Raw genomic sequence first — 20,100 nt, forward strand, 5'->3', positions numbered from 1 at the left:
CTCTGGCGTAGCAGGGTACGCAAGGCGAACGAGGCGGGCTACGTCGGCTTCAAACTCCTGCAGAGACTCATTTGACTTTTGAATGCGATTTTTTAGCTGGGAATGACATGTTCCAAATGAGCTTGGCCGTACCTCATTTCTAAATGTCGTACCAATTGCTGATAATCTCCCTGTTCCGATGGTGACAATGTCTGCAGAATATCAGTCGCATCTCCTCGCAGTGCGACAGTCAAAGCGGTAGCCTTTTCAGCGATTGTCCATCCGTTCGCTCTCGCAACGGCCTCAAACTGGCAAAAATAATTGGCCCAAGCGGTCTTTCCGTCAAACTGTGGAGGCTTAATAACTGACTTTGAGATATACTTATTTTCGACTAGTTTCGGTGCCTCCGATGTTTCTTGACATTTTGGTGAATTGGCCTTTTCTATTTCTTGTTTTAAAATTTCGATTTTTTTATTTACATCGTCCTCAATTTGTGTTATTTTGTCTTGTAGTTCCGTAGAATTCTCTATAATCTTATTGTTTAAACTTTCTTCTAAATTAAGTATTTTGTCATTGAAACTGGCTTGTAGATCTTTAGAATTTTCTATGATTTTATCCTCTAAAATATTAATTAAATCCTGGGAATTTTCCATAATTTTATCTTTCAAACTGTCTTCTAATTTTTGAGAATTCTCTGTGATTTTATCACTGATTTTATCTTCTAAATTAACTTCCAAGTCAATTATTTTACTATTCAAATTGTCGTTTAAATTGTCTTGCAATTCCGGAATTTTCGTAATTTTATCTTCTAATTTTTGTAAGGACGAGTCAAGGTCACCTTCCAACTCAAAGCAAAATGTTTCAGGATCCTCACCTTCCTCCACCAAAAACGTCTCTCAGTCTGGCTTGCAAAATGCTTTCTTTCCATCTGTCTCGCACTCTCTCTCTTCCAGTATGCATTTTAATTCCGACACTTTCAAGTCTTTCAACAATTTTTTTCAGAGCCATGGTCAGTCTTTTATTTTTCTTGTCTTCACACACGCCACACTTGACACCAATTGTTACGTTTTTTCGTCGGTTCCGTGTGGATAGAAAGTCACAATTTATTTAAACACTATTTATTTAACACTAATTAACAAAAACAATAACGATAAAAGACTTATAGAACTATTTACAAACGATTTATAACTAAGAATTTATTTTGAATTTTAGCGCGTCAACTGTATATTTTTAACTGCCCTCTCTAGGCCACTGCCGCCGGCTTTTATACCGACAGGTAAAAGAAATCTAGAATAGTCCAAAGATCGTTAGGCGCATAGAGAAGGTTTTCGAATGTTCTCGTATGTACGAGTCCATTCTAGTGGGTCTCGATTCTTCTCGAACGAATGAATCATTGCGGTGTCTATGCGATGTTAAGGTCATCCGAGGGCGGGCCATATTGTGAGGTTAGGTCGAGTCCACACCGGCTCGCAACAATATGATATAAATTAGGATTGATTGACTTATTCAATTATTTTCGGTCACTTCCGGTTTCACCGGAAATGACTACAACTTTTGATTTTTAAATAGCACCACCGGTATTTTTTTACTTTATTCGATAGAAAATGTCACTCTGAATAGAATGACACATCATATGTCAACTGTTAACATTTTCGCATATGGTTTATTTGAAGTTATAACTTGCGGTTCGTAACGAAAATTTGACTTGAAATAGTTATGATTAAAAATACGATTTGAGAATTTTCTAACTGGCCAGGACAAGACACTAAAGACATTAGACGATCAAATCTAATTTTCCAAGGCTTCTTGATGAAGAATTAGTGTTTTTAACATAGCCATGGTCACTCTAGATTGCATTTTAAAATACACGATCAAATATATGTTTCCAAAATTCTTTGATTACAAATTAATAGTTTTAACTCAGTCTTGGCACTCTAGATTGAAATTTAAAATGCTATTTTTATTTAATTGGAAATGTCTAAAATTGACGTATGATATGTCATTCTATTCAGAATGTAATTTTCTATCGAATAAAGTAAAAAAATACCGAGGGTACCATTTAAAAATCAAAAGTTGTAGTCATTTGCGGTGAAACAGGAAGTGACAAAAAGCAATTAAATACGTTAATTAATGCTAAATTATGTCATATACTAACATACCAAATCTCGTTTTTTTTATCTGAAGAAATAAAAAAGTTATAGAAGTGAGCCACTTTTACGACACACCCGGTATAATAAAGCATTTAATACGCCTAAGCATAAAAGTATGAACATATATTATTAGACTGACATAAAGTGTCAAATTCAACGAGCGTAACCATAGTTTCTCGATATACGGGGTGGTGCGAACTGTATTCCGGAAACTTCGGCAACATATTCTGCAGATAAAAATAAATAAAAAAGTTCCTATTTTAGTATGTCCTAAAATACTTCGTTTCGGAGATGAGGGTGTAGAAGTTTCATTTTTATTTCAATCTTTTCTAAATAATTTCTGAAGTAAAGTCAATATCTGGATGAAAATTGGTGTCTGGGGGTCTTGTGATACGAGAAATTTGATTTTGATATCAAAATGACTCCTATTTGTAGGGGACGCCACCTACATGCCTTTTGACTGTTTTGAAGAGTAATAACTTTTCGACAGTGCCTGTATAAAACTACTAACTAAAATAAAAAACATTTCCATGGCTTTTTACGTAAAAAATGTCTCTTGGTAAAACTCGCTACGAGCAACCGTTCTCAAGATATTTAAAATAGAAATAGTCAATACCATGTCATTATTGACAAAAAATAAGCACACGTTGAATAGAGTTATTTGAAATAATAAATGTTTATTTTTTTAAATTAATCATAAATTTTTCTGCCAAAAAATGATGATTAAACAGTTTCTGTTGGACTTTTGGCACAAAAAGATTTAAAATTTAAGATTTCAGTCTAATAACTATTTGGTCAACATGTTTAATTTGTCAATGATGACAGGTATTGATAATTTGAATTTCAAATATCTCGTGAACCATTACTCTTAGCGATTTTTACCAAGAGACCTTTTTTATGTAAAAAAAGTTGTATATTTATATTTTTTTATTCAGTAGTTTTATACAGGTATGTATAAAAAATTTATTACCCTTCAAACCAGTTAAAGCATATGTAGGTGGCGCCCTCTACAAGTAGGAGCCATATTGACATAAAAATCAAATTTCTCATGTCCAAAAACTGCCAGACACCAATTTTCGTCCAAATATTGACGTTACTTCTTAAATTATTTGGAAAAAATCGAAATAAAAATGAAATTTCTACACCCTGTATCTCCGAAACTAAGCATTTTAGGACATACATTTATACGAACTTTTTTGCTTATTTTAGTCTGCAGAATATGCTGCCGAAGTTTCCGGAATACAATTCGGACCACCCTGTATAATTACATACAAGGTATGACTCTTTTAAATCTTTTTATATTATTTGGAACGTTTGAAGATGTTATGTCTCTTCCGCACTGTGGACATTCAAAAATCTCTTATCCCCTTCTGCTTGCTTATCCCCTTCATGGAAAATAATTGTGTATCTTTTTAATTGTAGTACCGTTTGTTTACCGTCTACAAGCTCACCGTAAAAAAAATATTTTACTATAGGCGGTTTTCTTGCATTCTGTATACGTGACCAGCCCATCTTAAGGGGGATTTAGTAATAATGACGTCAGCGATACGTTTGAGACTTAGAGGTACCATTTGATTCTTAACAGTTGTCTAAGCCTCTGTTGCAACTTGTTTAATGCAGTACTTTGTGCAGTACTTTTGTGCTCAAGTCATGATTGTAGAAAACCTTGTCTCTTAATTTCCAGAATGCTCTTGAGGCGCAGTTATTTCTGTGCTGAATTTCAGAGTAGATATTGGCATTTCCGAAACCTGCTGAGGTAATTGAATTCCGCTACATATACCCACAGTTCTTCTCTCATTTTTATAGCATTGTTATGATTTTCCGGGAGAGTGCACATGATTTTATTTTTATCGATGTTCAGCTTAAGGCCCAAAGCCTCGTATGGCCAGGTATACATGTGCAGCATTTCATGTAATTGCTGTAACGTTTTTGCAACTAGAGCGCAATCATCAGCGTACTGAAGTTCTGTGTTCTCATATCTTGTTGTATATGTCCGCCGTCGTATATACAGGGTGGTCCGAACTGTATTCCGGAAACTTCGGCAGCATATTCTGTAGATGAAAATATGTAAAAAAAATCCTATAAATTTTTGTTCTAAAATGCTTAGTTTCGGAGATACAGGGTGTAGAAATTTCATTTTTATTTCGATTTTTTACAAATAATTTATGAAGTAACGTAAATATTTGGATGAAAATTGGTATATTGGAGGTTTTTCACATGAGAAGTTTGATTTTGATGTCAATATGACTCCTACTTGTAGAGGGCGCCACCTACATATTTTTAACTGGTTTGAAGAGTAATAACTTTTCGTTCGTACCTGTATAAAACTACTGAGCAAAAAATATACATTTAAGATTTTTTTACGTAAAAAAGATCTCTTGGAAAAAATCGCTACGAGTAATGGTTCTCGAAATATTTGGAATCTAAATTATCAATACCTGTCATCATTCACATAAATTAAACATGGTTGACTAAATAGTTATTAGAGTGAAATCATAAATTTGAAATGTTTTTGTGCCAAAAGTTCAACAGAAACTGTTTTATAATCATTTCTTCGCAGAAAAATTTATGATTAATTTAAAAAAAATTCCCGAATTTATTATTTTAGTCAAATAACTATCCATTCAACGTCTTTATTTTTTTGTCAATAATGACATGTATTTACTATTTCTATTATAAATATCTTGAGAGCGGTTACTCGTAGCGATTTTTACCAAGATAAATTTTTTACGTAAAAAGTCATGAAAATGTATATTTTCTCACTTAGTGCTTTTATACAGGTACGGACGAAAAGTTATTATTCTTCAAAACATTTAAAACAGATGTAGGTGGCGCCCCCTACAAATGGGAGTCATATCGACATCAAAATCAAATTTCTCATATCAAAAAGCTCCCAGACACCCATTTTCATCCAAATATTGACGTTACTTCAGGAATTATTTGGAAAAAATCGAAATAAAAATGAAACTTCAACACCCCGTATTTCCGAAACTAATCATTTTAGGACTTACATTTATACGAACTTTTTTACTTATTTTTATCTGCAGAATATGCTGCCGAAGTTTCCGGAATACAGGTCGGATCACCCTGTATATATCTAATGTCCATTCTTCTTTCCTGCAGTTTGCTCTCTACTATAACAGAGAACGCTGCCATGAATATGTTGAATAGAAGAGGCGCTAAGACCAGTCAAATAGAATGCAAATTCTATTTGATTGGACAATATATATTTTAAGTTTAAAATTTAGTCACAACTTTTTTGCGTTTTACTTTTCGTAAGTTAGAAGTTTAAGAAGTATATATGTTGTAATAAAGAGTTAAATACAATTGGATCAGTTAAGTACCCACTCTAGCTGCTACAGAACTTATTTTCGTATTGTAAATAATGCTTACACTGCGTTAGAATATAAACAGAAACCAGCTTGTTTATAAAACAGACTGGTTTTATAGTTTACAAGTAAATGAAGTCACGATAGTTCTTTTTTATTTTTATATGTTCGGTTTTAACGACCTTATTCCAAGAAAGTTGTTTTATTGCACTAAAAATGAACACGTCGTTGACAGTCAGTGTTATTTCTTTTTCACCTCGCAACTTTTGAATATATAAAATATGAACTAAAATTAACCTGTAATAACTAAATATTTACTAAGTAAACAAGAAAGGGATAGCGTTTATCCTATTGATTTAACGATTAAAAAATAGTTTGAAAAGAGAATAAAAAGAATACGATGGCAGGAAAGCTCTAAATTGCGTGACTGTTTTCCGCGATTACCGTGCTTGGTTAAGATATATTTTAGATAAGGAAAAGAAATAAAAAGAACCAAAATTAGATAAGTATTTTCTATTAAAAGCAATTGCTTTCTGAGCTGATAATAATCAAATTAAAATTGCCACACACAGCGTTTGCAGTCGTCATGTTGACCAATTGCACCTGTTGGAAACTGGACGGTTGTTTATAGTCGGTTTGAAGCAAAAACCCATTTAAAATGATAAAGAAGAACCTTTAAATGTATAAATTAAAATTATCTATAAAAGAAATTTATTATTGTTATATTATAACAACCCGGGGTCGTTCAACAAAGTTGAAGAGGTAATATTTTAGCCAACTGTATAACAAATAATTTAAATGAAGTAAAGGAACCTACGTTGTTTTAAAAATAGTTTTATTGTGATTATCTCGGATGCGCCCCACAGAAGCAATATTTTGGGAAATTTGAGGAGAATAGATTATGTAAATGAAAAGCTGGATGGACAACAGTCTACCCATTTTATTAAAAAGAAAGGAGTGCCGACAACTCTGCCAGAATTGATAAAACTAATAAGTCCGGCAGACAAAACCTTGATGGTAAACCCAAAAAATCCAACTATTCAATACCGGAGAACTTTAACCACCGGCCTAAGGTAATTTATACCTCACAGACAAAGACAAAAAGATGATCCAGTCCATAGTTTAATAGGTCTGATGAGAAGATTTAAAGCTGTTTCGTATGTACGCCGCCATTCCAGTGGAACTCGATTGTTCTCGAACGGTCGATCGGCTGCGGTGTCTCTTCTTTAATGTGATATTAAGGTCATATGGGGGGACATTTTGTAACGGGTTAAGGTGCGAATTCATTATCCGAACGAACGAACGAACGAACGAACGAACAAACGAATGAAAGTGCGGTATATTTAGACGGGGACCGAACGCATGCGGCCGTTCGTTCGTTCGTTCGCTCGACCATCCGTTTCGAGTCGGTACATCAAAGGCGTTCGCGTCCGGTCTTCTCGTGCGGTTCTATCGTACGGTCCCCGTCCATACCACTAGCGAACATTTGTTCGTTCGTTTGTTCGGATAATGAATACGCACCTTTAGGTTGAGTCCACACAGGTCCGCAACAATATAATTTTTAAGGTGCGTATTTATTATCCGAACTACACGAAAGAATTCGACTGCGGTATAACCACAGGGGACCGCTGAGCATCCTTGGCCGAAGAGTGCCTCGTTTACCCAAGATCCTGAAAATTATCCAAAAGCTATACGAACAACAAATAGCGACAGTAAAACTACAGGACACTGAAACAACAGCAATACCTATCAAGCGTGGAGTTAGGCGAGGATGCGTATCGTTCGTATGTTCGTTCGGATAATGAATATGTACCTTCAACTGAAATAAATACGAAAATCGCTTGAGGGATCAGAAGACGGCATAAAAGTGAATGGCAGGCTGATTAACAACATGAGATATGCTGATGATACCGTCGTTAGAGCAGCACCACCGAGGGGCCTGCAAAGACTTCTTGATAGACTGTCCTCGGTGGGCGACTCAATGGGTCTCAGGATAAATACAAACAAAACAAAAAGTCATGGTGATAAATAGAGATGCAAGACAGGCAACGGAGGTGTAGTCGTAGGTGTGGACACCAATAGCAAGAGTCTCAAAAGTTTAGATATTTGGGCAGTTGGATTAGTGAAGACCTAAACCCAGACATTGAGATCAGAGCTCGAAGGTAGAGATGGCTAGGATCAAACTTCCTAAAATTGCGGAACCTACTGTGCGATAAACGTCTCAACATCCATATAAAAGACAACTTCGTTAAGTGCTACGTACTTTCCACACTTCTCTACGAAGGGTTAATCATGGACACTCAAAGTAAGCGCAATGAATAAGTTGGAAGTATTTGAGACAGTGGGTATATCGCAGAATGCTGATGTATACCTTATATAACTGACCGCTGTTTTCAATTAAACGAGTTCAAACCAAATGACACAATAAACCGAGAATTCGTCGACATTCTAAAAAATAAAGAAAAGCACTGCCCAGTTGGGCCACGGTCAATGAGACATAGCAAGTAGTAATTCCTTCAGCTCTACTCATGCTACGACTGATCCGAATTGAGAGAAAGGCGGACCCGGACGACGGCAATGCTCCTGGCTGAAGAACATCAGAGATTGGACAGGCCTGGACTCTTCACATACTTTGCTGAGAAGAGCGAAAAATAGAGAGGAATTTGCCATGGTTGTTGCCGACCTTGCATTAGTATATCACTGAAGGCTTAAATTTTAAGCAAGAAGAAATGAAAAGCTATTTTATCAGCAAAGTCGCTAAAAAGTGCTGCACTTATTTTATTTTACTGTATGAAAGCCCAATGCCTTACTAAGTAAAAAGTCCGGCAGAGAAAACCTTGATCATTATTCCAAAATGCGCAACTATGCTGTTCTGAACTTTAATAAAATGTCAGAAATACTAATAATATGAAACTGTCCTAATATCAAAGTTGCAAAAAAAAATCGTTAGTATAGGGCAGTGTTTCTCAATCTTTTGTAGAGTGAGGAACCCTAGAGTGCACTTTTTTTCTAGGGAACCCCTACCCTATATTCTTAAATATAAGACATAGTGCATGTTTGGTTTTGTGTCAATATATCGATATTAATACTACTTATTGAGCTTCTAAATTAAGAGTAAATAAAAAATGTAAGAATTAAGTACATAATATATTAATAACTCAGAAAACAGTAAAACACTTAAATATTCAATACATAAATATTTTTTATGAGCTTAATGTGAAGGATGGGCCTGTTTGTTTGGTGCAAATTTGTAAGTTATTCGGGTTCAATGTTTTATTGTTTTGTTTCCTATTTGTGAGCTAAGATATTCGCTCATTCACGGTCGAAAATGTTGAAGTACATTTAAGAGCTTATTGTCACACTGAACTACTAAACATCGGCAAGAATGGGCAAAGGTAAACGATTGTATTTTTTAAATGACTAATTGGCTAAACTGAAATTATTCACAGCATAAATCGGGCCCATTAAATACATACAATGTAGCCGAGTTGAAAGTAGTTTTAAGGTTTCCATCGGCAGCAACATCAATAAGTTGTTCAATTTGTTTTACAGTTAGGTTTGATGAAACTTTTCGACTGGGACTGAGAATGGATTGCGAACCCAATCAAGATCTCTTCTCGTCTTGGAAAATATTCTCTGATTGAAACTTGTAGGTTCTGAAGATGGTTTATTATCTCCGAAGTGATTTCTGCTGACAATGCAGTCTTCGACTCACACACAAAATCATGCAGTGTAGGAAAGCACTCCTGAGATTCCTCTGTTTATACACGATTCCCAAAACTGTATTTTATTTAACTTGGCCTGATTTTTTGTCATATAAGGAGATTACTGTTACAGAAGTTCCCTGGAGGATAAATTTAATTCATTAAGGCTTTGAAAAGACATCGGCAAGATATGCCAAACATTGTAACCACTTGATGTCCAGTTATTCTGATGATAATTCAAATGAAGAGTCATTAAGAAACACCATCACCTCATTTCTTCGTAGAGTAAACAGGCGAACAATACTTTTCCTCGCGATAACCATCGCACTTCGGTGTGAAGCAACAGCGTGGTTAATTGTGCGTATTCATTTCTTCACAAAGAACAGAAAAAACGAATGAAAGTAGAGGCCTGGACTTTATACGGGGACGAACGCATGCGGCCGTTCGTTCGTTCGTTCGCTCGACCATCCGTTTCAGGAGGTCGGTACATCAAACGTTTTTAAGAACGGGAGGAATTTTTTTACTGCCATGCTTGTCTATGAATAATACAATGGCTACTTTCAATTTCTGGAACGACATTTTAACACGTTGCAACAAATCCAGAATATTTATCAGTCATTGCTTTGCACCGTGAGTCCACACAGGTCCGCACTGATATAATTTTAAGTGTGCGTATTTTCAGTGACGAAAGAATCGATCATCGGTATAAAAGTTAGACTCGCCGAACGCATGCGGTCTTCAAAGGTTTGCAAAGTAACATTTCGCTCGACTGCATCCCTTGTCGAGTCGGTACATCTCACGTTCGTCAACAAATACCTCCACCCTTCTACGTGCGGTCTTATCATCAAGCTGTCCCCGTACCATACCACTAGCTTTATTCGTTCGTTCGTTCGTTCGTTCGGATAATGAATACGCACCTTCAAATGAAATAAATACGAAAAATCTTTATTACAGAATATTAGAACAGATAAATAAGCTATATGCTTTAGTTCAGTATTAAACAAGGTTTAATAAGTGTTTCGGCAATTATATGCGCTTTTCCAGCCTTAACTATGCGTGACTTACTTGAAATGAGAGCTTTAAGCATGCTTTTCATTAATGTTGCGCACCCACTAAAGACGATAAATTCTTTTTACTTTTATTCATTTCCACTAACTTGCGTTGAAAAAAAATCCACAGGTTTGTCCTTGTATTTCACTATGATTTGTTTGTAAGTGTCTTAGAAGTTTCGCTGAGCTAATGAACTGTTGCTGAAAGATCTTTAAAGAAATATACACACTGGCTGTTTGGCGCACTAGTGGAGTAGTGGAAGCACAACCATAGTTGATCGAAAATTTTTTATGTAGACCTTATATAAATTATTGCTATTTTCTTATTCGCAAGAGGAAAATAATATGACAAAAGAAAGGATAATTCGTCGATTCTAAAATTAAAGAAAAAATCACTGTTCAACAGTTTCACGTCAATGCCACTAATGCCAGTAGTAATATCACAACTAATACTACTAATGCTACGACTGATCCGCAGAGCAATGCCCATACCACTCAAAGTCGTGCTACTAATGCCAAATTGTGCTATACTGCTAATGGCACTAATGCGATCACTTTGTACACCACTTTTCAGCCATTTATCCATTTTAAATAGCAATTACGCCAAAAGGTAAAGGCAAGAAAACAAACAAATCGTCTTTTCAACGGGTTTAAAACAAACACTTTCAATGCGAAGACTGCGTAAGGAAGGCTACCGCATAAAAACAAAAGCACCTTGCATTAGTATATCACTGAAGGCACAAAATAGCAAAATAAGACATGTTTTTCTCATTTTTTATCAGCAAAGCGAAGTAAAAATTAACGAGTCGCAGCAAGCGCGAGCTTTTACTGGATGCAGAGCCCAAGGGGTTTACTAAGAATATTTTTATATAGACAATATGCTGAATTCTTGGGAAATGCGCACAATTTAAAAAGTATTAATAAAAATGCGGAACCCCAATCGCCCCTTTTCTGAACGCTGGGGTAACTTTTAGTTGTTTGAAAATCGTTAGTATAGGGAATATCAAAATAAATAATACGTTTTTGTAGAATACATACCTGCAGCTTGCTGAGCCATTTTCAATCAAAACAATAATATAAACGTAAAAAGAGCCCAAGAACAACAACAATTTATAATTTTAAACATAAAATTTAGCCATTTACCTTTTATCTGTGAGAAGTAACAACTTTGACGTTTTGTTAAAGCCATAGACAAAGATTTATAATTTTAAATATAATATTTAGCCATTTATTTTATCATGAGAAGTTTATTATTTGACGTTTCGCCTCTGGTAGTCGGAGGAAGAAATACTAATGGAAGAGAGGGGTGCGGGGAAGGGGGGTTGTTTTAGTTAATTTAAAATAAATTTAGACTTACATGTAAGAACAATTTGTGTGCTTTTAATTAGGTCGAAGATATTATAAACGATAAATCAACTTAATTAAAAGCATACAAAGTGTTCTTATATGTCGGATATTCATTAAAAAATATATTAAAAAGACTAGAAATAGTATATATTAAGTTGTTACAGTTATAATTTAATCTTTGGCGGTTTTCTGCAAATAGCAGGCAGTTTTACATAATTTTCCTCCCTTTGAAGTGAATTAGAAACGGCTATATAATTTTGGTGTAGGCAAGATTCCCAGTTTGTTTCCGTTTGAGACCTGAAATAATAAAAACAAATTAAATTAGATGTAATCATCTGCTGATCATGCTAATATAACACAACGCGCGTCCTTAATTCCTTACATGCACCGTAAAAAAAAATTAAATAACTGCTCAGCAAGTAGCATTTATTAGCAGTACTAATTTAAAAAATCTATAACCGTAAGTAGATATGTTTAATTTACTTACCATTGTATCCTTCGGAAACCAGGTGTACAACAATTAAACTCCATGATAAAAAATAATTAAGAGTCTATACAAAACAGAATACTGGCAAAAACTCTGAAGGTATTTAATTTTACAATAATTCGACAAACCAAAACGAAATCAAACCGTAAAATCATAACAAAAGCGTCTCTGAGTGACAGTTAAAAATCAAATTTTATTATTGTCAGATATTGACATTTGCGTTGTTAATATTGACAGTTTTAACATTTTGCGCCTCTGCATTTTGGAAGAAAAACTATTTTTAATGAACCGTCATTTCCATTTAAGTTTCCCAGCCATGGTTAAAGCAAATGAATGCAACTAAACACACCCATAGCAACGCCATTCATGGCAGAGATGATTTAACTTATCATTTATCTTTTTTTGGAAAATCTTAAACACATTTGCTGTTTCGAATTTCGATCACCTTTTTCATGCTAATACTCCACCGTGAGGCGGTTCATCTCACTCTATTGCTCGTTTTTTCGCACCAAAACATTTTGACAATTATTATGGATGTATTGTTATTTTAATAAGTACCTATTGTAATCGTAAAATATTTTCCGATGCACGTCATCAATCGTATCGACATTGACACTAAAGTCTATAAACCCGAATAAATGAAATTTTGGCAAAAATGTTTAAATTTGTTGTATAATTTAAGATACCGAGCAGCTCTTCATTTTACTTTATAGAGCAAATGATTGTAACAGATATTTTATTTAGATTAAAGCTGCAAAAATTAGTTTAAACCGAATTTTATTATCGCTATGTTGGTTACATTGCGCCGTTTTCAGCAAGGTTATCTTTATTATTTGACAATAATTGTCAAATAATAAACGGACTTACATTAGGATAATTATTATTTTAATGTCAGTCATTATTTTGTATAATATCGTGTTGTTGAATCTTTGTGAGTAATTCTCATTTTATTGCTTATTTTCATAGTCTTTTTTGACAAATTGTACTTTTAAGCACAAACACTTCTTTTAAGAACTAAATTTTCGAGTTTTTGTATTGTATTTCTTGAAATTGTGTGTTGAAAATATGCCGAAGCATTTAAATAGTCGAAGCAAAAAGCTTGTAGCTTCCCTAATAAACTATTTTGAACGAGAACGCGACAATAAAGGTCCTAAGGGTGATAACCTTGACTGCAGTCAGAGAAGTAAGTTTGATTGATAAGCACATTACACCACTTTCAAAGTTATTTCTACGTTAGTTTTTATTAAATTCTGTGATTATTAGTTTGTGCATTAATAGCACCATCTTACTTGTTATTACCACTTATGGCGTTGTAAGATGTACATCAATAAATAAATAAATAACCCATAATAACGCTTAGAATAATCTTCATAATGGACTAATTTTTGCCAATATGTAATAAGTAAAATAAGCTATAAAACAAATAAATCAATTAATTTCTAAAATATTAGTTATTAAATTAAAAATAGAACGTAAAAATCTTTAAAAAATGATATAATATATTGTTTGTCACTCTTAAATTAAGATTCATCTCACATAAACTCTCCTAACATAACCTATCCATCACAAACTGGCAGCGCTGTCACCATCGCTTGTCACTCAAAGTTGATCACGTGCATCGGAAATTGTTTTGCGATTACTATATATAAATTGTATCCACCAAAAATACTAGTTTTTCTAGCAAAACAAAACAGACGATATGTCAGTCGACAAGTCTTGTTGTAGAATTTTGCAAGTTTATTTGTTTAATGTGGCTTTCGTAATTTATTTATATTTATTTAACATTACGTTTAAATAATTTAGACACAACTTTACTGCTGAACAATTTATTACATTTTATCAATTTGTATTTTATTGCTAAAACATGTTGTGTAAGAATCTAATAGTAGAAAAAACCTAACGTTTCTTAAAAAGAACAGGGTTTGTTTACGTTCTTAAATAATAGAAGGTCTACAATATCCAATTCAAAGTAGAAACGCATTATCCAGCAAATACTGACGTTGTTTCAATAATTTTTATTGAAAAATTGTTTCTCAAATTCGTTTCAGCTCTTTTTAACCTGAATATGACATGAGATCATTAGAATTATATGGAAATATTGATTTTGTGATTATTCGACTATTCCTTTAAAAATTCCGTGATACTCGATGGATCAAAAAGCTATCTTTTATTTGAAGTCACGTGATATATTTAGAAAATGTCGCGAGTTGTCTGTAAAAATGTTTTAAACATTAAAATATTTAAGAATATTTTTATCTGAAGGGTAGCAACCTCAATAGTGTTTTGAAGCGAGGTGAATTCTTCATTCAATATTGAAATAATATGTTCCGTTTGAAATAAAAGTGTAACTTGCTTTTGAATGTGACGAATGTTCAGTATTAATTTTGTCTCACGTTGTATAACTTTTCAGTTCTTTTAATTTAATTTAAAGAACTGAAAAGTGGGTGATTGAAGTGTTCTTGTGCACAAAACAACTTTGATGTGTATTTTTTTTTGACACTATATGTAGAATTCTGTATATTTTTTAGAAAATCTCTAAATTAACCTACATATTATTGGGGAAATTAAAATAACTTTGGTTGCACATCACAATACGACCACCAGCGAATTCCATAAGACGACGCATGGTGTCACTGATGACGTGCAAAGAAAGTTGTTTTAATTTCCTTTATACTCATAAAATGTCGTTTCAATACAGGGTGGCGCCTCTCATAAGACGCGGAGATTCCAAAGAGAAATTTTAGGATAATATGTAGGTTAATTGAAAGCATTTTATAAAAATATATAGAGTTCTACAGGATATCTCCAAAAAAAGTTACCTTTAAAAGTTATGTTTTTTGTAATAGAATACTTTATATATTAACCTCGATATTAACTGATTTTTGAATTCTAGATAAAAAAATAAAGGTGAGTTTTATTAAAGAAGCGTATGCCTAAAACGTAAGGATTTTGACATATTTCACATTTTGTGACAATGAAGAATAAATTTTAATTTCAATAACAGCTACCTAAATTGTAATTTACCCTCTATAGCCTTAATATTTAATTACAATAACCATTGTATGTTAAATGAAATTAAAATTTGACCCGAAAAGTTATACAGGGTGACACAAAATTTATATTGAACATTGGTTACATTTAAAAGCAAGTTAATCCTTTATTTTAAATAGAACACCCAGTATACTATTCCGATGTTCAATGGAGAATTCATATATCTTCAAAATATTATTAAGGTTGCCTACCCATCAGACAAAAATTTTCCTAGATATTTTCATTTTTGTGTCAGTAGTTATTTATTTTTTGAAAAAGTATAGAATAGCTGTGATATAGCTTTTATTAATTTAACAAAAATTAAAGGTTGTAAATTACTCAACGGTAATAAAAATATATAAACGTATAAGACATATTTTCATTATTACAGAATTAAAACTAGATATAAACGTATAGTGACAACAATTAGCTAGATGAAATCAAATGCTCAAAATGTCCTGTACACTGCATAAAATTATTTTCTTTTCAAAAGATCTTTTCATGTAAAAAGGCTTATATGGAATTCTACTTCGAAAGACAGCTACAGTAATATATCTCTTGTTTTCCACAATAGTTGGTCGATTTTTATAAACTGTCTTTAACATATTCGCATAAAAAAAGCCCAGACTAGATCAAAGGGACATTTAAGTATTCTATGCATTCACCAACTAATAGAATCATAGATACTAATAGAATGATATCAATTCTCTCTAATGGGGGATAAGTTCCAATTTTGGAAAACTTCTGAGAATTTTTTTTGTTTTAACTGGCACAAAATGAAAACTAGTTGTTAAAGTTGATCTAATTAGAGAGGTATATTGAAGTAACGTCAGACATATCACAACCACATAGATTTTATCAAATAATAAAGATCTACTGACACTAAATCTTAAAAATGAATATATCTAGGAAAATCTTTGTTTTAGAGGTAGGCAACCCTATTGAATTTTAACTACATAATAGTACAGATATTAGGCTATACCGGGTAAATTCCAATTTAAAAAGTGTGCTTCATTTTTAGGAAATGTTAAATATGTTAAAAACCTTACACTTTAGTTATAAATTTCTCTAATAAAACTCACCTTTATTTTTCCCCTAGAATTCAAAAATCAGTTAATATATATGGTGTTCCATTACAAACAACAACCTTGATGTGTAAGTTTTTTCGGGGACACCCTGTTGAATTTTCTATATTTTTAAAAAGTGCTCTAAATTAACCTACATGTGCTCACAAAATTTCATTTGAATACAAACTATCGTTCTCCTTAAAGCCTCCGCGTCGTATGAAGCGTCACCCTTTACAAACGCGTCGTATGAGAGGCCCCACTCTGTATAAACGACTGCAACATAATTTTTTTAACAGAGTCTAAATAGTACTTAATAGTCTTTTATATTTCATGGAAATATGTTTTTTGATCATCTTCTTAAACTATATGAAAATTTTCTTGAAAACAAAATGTATACATGTAGTCACCAAAATATACAGATAGATACATCTTTATTATTTTGCCAATAGATTTATTTTGCTGAATACAAAAATGCGAATCACGATTGTATTTCTTAAGGAAGAAAGTAAATTAATAATTATACTGGAACTCATTTTCCCGTAGCTTCTAAAGACATATGATTCACTTCTAAAATTAGACTATTAGTAAGTTACCAAACAAAAAAATTTCAATGAAGTAGAGGTAATTAATTTTCATATCTTTTTCAGACTGTTATTGTAGAAGATGGAGACAAAAACGACCCATGCAGACAGAAAAAGCTTTACGACAAACAATATACTTATGATGTTGTGTTTGGCGAGAATTCGTCGCAAGAGGAAGTGTATGATATTACCACTAGTAATTTAGTTAAGGATGTTTTGAATGGGTAAGAATTATAGACTATTAACATAATAGTTCTGATATAAAAAAACATTCTCTGTCTACTAGTAGTACTAAATTTAAACATAAAATATAATATGTTTAAACAATACTAAGCAGGGTGGTCAAATGCATTAATTATTTAATGAAAGAAAAATATAAATAAATAGGAGTATTATTTTATTACCTGTCTATACTTAAAATAACTATATTAGGGTCGGTAAACGATATTTTGGATCGAGATTTCCGTACGTTAGGTTAGTTTGAGTTAGTTTAAAGTTAGTTTGAAGAGTATAATGCATAATGTACTGAACAAAGAAAGAACGGTAAAAACGTTGCCAAACGTATGAAAGAAACCCAGTGCATATTGCTAAGAGACGAGAGGGTGTACAGTGTGTCCCATTTTGGTTGAAATCATAGGGTATCTCCGTTATTAGTGAAGATAGAAGTTTTGTTTGCACAAACCTGTCTCACTTTTTGTCAAACGGAAGATGCCGTAAACAAAATTTTTATAGCCCTCTCCGGTTCGAGCTACGGGGTCTTTTTGAAAATTTTGCAATTTGGGACACCCCCTGTATCTCTGTTAAGGTTGTCGCCCACTACGCTGGGAAGAGAATTTTTTCCGGCTGCGAAGGGACTGCGCCCACTATAGCGCGCTTTTGAAACGCGGCAACGCTATTTAGTTATAGTGTTTTTTACTTACTGTAGTTTAGTTTTTAAAGCAATGAGTTCAAGTACGGACGAAAGCGTATTTTTTGTGCTCTTCTAACAGAGGAAGAGGAAGAGGGGGTGAGGAAAAGTTTGGACTCATACGATTAACAAAAAAAGAAAGAAGTTTAGAGAATTTTACCATCTTTTTCCAGATTTAATAAAAGACAAAATCATTTTTTTCAGTATTACAAAATATAAAGGAAACATTTTACGCACTCCTCAATTGAGGGTTTTAGAAGAAAAAACACCGCGTATATCTACTCATCATATTTTTTCAGAAGAGACAAATTACTAATATTTTTGATAATTCTTATTGATTCTGATGTGTATATTAGTTATGTGGTCAAAAAAACCCTGATCTTTTTGATATATTTAGGTAATTAGAATTTAAAAATTGGAGATTGTCACTTTTGTTAAAAAGTGGAGATTGCCAGTTTTGCCTCTACACCCCTCAATTAATTAAATCTTTGATAGAAAGGCATTTCGTCCATCTGTCTCTAGTGAGGGAAGACTAAAAAAAATATCATATTCCTTTATGAAAATCGATTTGCCTAATTTACCTTTAAAAATACAATTCTGCCATTGATTCATATCACTAGTTCCTAGTCAAAAAGCCAACTGAAAAGACTCGAATGCAAAATTATTTCCCTTGTGAGTACGCACACTGCAACGCGCCGAAACGCGGGAGACGGAAAAAAGTTGCTAGAGAAGTCTTCCGACTTCTTGACGGAAATCCCGCGGCGCGCTTCTGCGCTGCGCGCCTAATGTGCGTTGGTCCATTTAAATACATGGCAAGCAGACAAAAGAAATTTCCACATGGCGCCGCGCCGCGTCGCGCCGCGGTCTAGTGGGCGACAACCTTTATTGTTAAAGGTATGGAGAAGGTGAAAACTGTTTATTCTAGAACTTTTTACGTAGAGTACAGCGGCGTAGTCTGTTATTCTATGAAAATCATATTTTTAAAGATATGAACTAAAGTTATGTTTTCTTCAAAAGAATAACCTGTATATTTATAAATTATATGATTTGGCTTACCATAAGCTTCTCAAAAATATATATCACCCTAGATTTATTTTCACTATTTACTGCAATATTTAAAAGTTTTCATTAAAAGATCATTTTAATTAGTAGACCATGTATAATAATAAAAGAAACTAAAGAATTATTAAAAGTGTACTGCTATCAGTCTTTTGTTTTATTTTGGGAGTCACTAATAAATTCTCCATATAATAGGGAAACTTAACTCTCAACCGCTATTTGTAAATCTTCGAAGCTATCGTACCGGAACTTTTAGATACTCCTTTAGCTAATTTACGTGAAATATACCATCAGCAAGATGGGTTTCCCCCTCACAACTTTGACAATATTAGAAATTTGTTCAATTATTATTTCTCAAATCTATGAATTGGAACCAATGCAATATGGACCCATATGATGGCCTCCCTGATTCCCAGATTTGTCTGTTCTCGATTTCTGATTTTGGGGATTTTTGAATGCTTGTGATAAAATATATCGTGGCAAAACTAACACATTGTAGAACACCTGGAAAATGCTTTAATAATGCAAGCTGTTATTTGCAAACCTTACCCGTTATAATAAATTGCGTTTAAAAAAAAGGAAAATATATTTAGAGATTCAGTGGTAACAATTCAAAAGTAAAATATATCAATTCTAAATAAAATTTTAACATGTGTATGACTATTTTAGTAAATACCATTTTGGTTTTCTTGTTATTTATCACGGCCGGGCTTACTAATAAGAAATTGATATATTTTAAATATTGTAGTAAATAGTAAAAATAAATATAGAGTGATATATATTTTTGAGAAGCTCATAGCAAGGCGGATCACAGGACTTATTGAAAAAACATAACTTTAGTTCATATTTTCAAAAATATTTTTTTCGTAGAAAAACAGATTACGTAACTGTATTCTACGTAAAAAGTTCTACATGAATCAGTTTTCACCTTCTCAATATCATCCATAATAACGGAGATACGGGAACAGTCCCAAATTGCAAAATTTTCGAAAAGACCCTGTAGCTCAGAAACGAAAAGGGCTATGAAAATTTTGTTGACAGCATCTTCCGTTTGACAGAAGAGTGGCACAGGTTTGTGCAAAACCGCATGTTTCTATATTTACTAATAACGGAGATACCGTATGATTTCAACAAAAATGGCACCCCTGTACATCAAGCCTTCAGCTTCATGATTTAATTACGTCTCGTTATAATTTATTTGCTTAAAAAATAATAAAAAATTGCTGTTAAAATAGTAATTTAACCGAAGGGTAGATTAAATGATACTTTAACAGCGAGGATAAATTAAAAACTTTATTTCTTCTCGCACGTTTTTTAATTGCTTCCATTTTTGTATTCCTTTTCATAAGTTATTTAGGATTTAAATGCCTGAATATCTGTTGGTAATTCACTTATTTCGTTTTGAGCCATT

General features: G+C 33.1%; 1 protein-coding gene across 1 annotated transcript in view; it reads left to right on the forward strand.

The window, feature by feature from the left end:
- Positions 1–16,798: 16,798 nt before the first annotated feature.
- Positions 16,799–20,100, forward strand: part of LOC115888477 (kinesin-like protein KIF19) — a 44,180-nt gene continuing 40,878 nt past the window's right edge. The window contains exon 1 of the mRNA XM_030908224.1: positions 16,799–16,947. The gene's annotated coding sequence lies outside the window, so the exon portion shown is untranslated. The remainder of the gene's footprint in view (positions 16,948–20,100) is intronic.

This window comes from Sitophilus oryzae, unplaced genomic scaffold, assembly GCF_002938485.1.
Source record: "Sitophilus oryzae breed Bouriz unplaced genomic scaffold, Soryzae_2.0 scaffold_769_pilon_pilon, whole genome shotgun sequence".
NCBI lineage: Eukaryota > Metazoa > Arthropoda > Insecta > Coleoptera > Curculionidae > Sitophilus > Sitophilus oryzae.